We start from the raw sequence: 1,000 nt of genomic DNA on the forward strand, positions 1-1,000 counted from the left end.
GGCCTGTTTTTGCGTTGCGCGGTGACCGTCTTGAGCGGAGCAAAATGTCAGCCATCTCAGCACCCTGGAACCCCCCGGGTGGCACAGGGCTGGATGGGGCTTTCGTATAGCAGGGACGGTGCTGCCTCTCGCTTCGCTCGCTGTCCGCCGCTCGCCGCTCGCTCGCGCAGCCAAAAATGGCCAGTTTTGTCCCGTTTTTGGGCCGTTTTGGCCAGTTTTTGGCCTGTTCTTGCGTCGCGCGGTGACCGTCGTGAGCGGAGCAAAATGTCAGCCATCTCAGCACCCTGGAACCCCCCGGGTGGCACAGGGCTGGATGGGGCTTTCGTATAGCAGGGACGGTGCTGCCTCTCGCTTCGCTCGCTGTCCGCCGCTCGCCGCTCGCTCGCGCAGCCAAAAATGGCCAGTTTTGGCCCGTTTTTGGGCCGTTTTGGCCAGTTTTTGGCCTGTTCTTGCGTCGCGCGGTGACTGTCGTGAGCGGAGCAAAATGTCAGCCATCTCAGCACCCTGGAACCCCCCGGGTTGTCACGACCTTAGCTGGAATTGCCTAAGGCGTGAGGCACCCTTGCGGCCGAAGACGCGAACTTAGCTTGCGTTGCCTAAGTCGCGGGTCACCCTCGTTGCAAAGACGCGAACTTAGCTTGCGTTGCCTAAGTCGCGCTTTGCCCTTGCGATCTTGCTCCGCAAGGATCAGCCACTTTGTAACCTCTCGCAGGTCCCGAAGGACCTGTAAAAGAGAAAGAAAGTTAGATCGAAAGAACGAGCAACGGACAAGTCCCGAAGTCTCGCGAAAAGGGAAGCTTTACAAGCAAATCGTCGAACACCTTGTGTGCACAAGAGAAAAGAGGGAGAGGGAGGAAAACAAGGCTTTCAAGGATGAACGAACAGCTGCAAGCCCACAAACAGCCGCTCACCTGGTCCCGGACGCAACACCAAGTTCCCGTAAAGGTCACGTGCGAACTTGCGAAAGAGTGTTCAACGCCCGGTATATAACCGAAGCCCC

This window comes from Musa acuminata, unplaced genomic scaffold, assembly GCF_036884655.1.
Source record: "Musa acuminata AAA Group cultivar baxijiao unplaced genomic scaffold, Cavendish_Baxijiao_AAA HiC_scaffold_1136, whole genome shotgun sequence".
NCBI classification, from domain to species: Eukaryota; Viridiplantae; Streptophyta; class Magnoliopsida; order Zingiberales; family Musaceae; genus Musa; species Musa acuminata.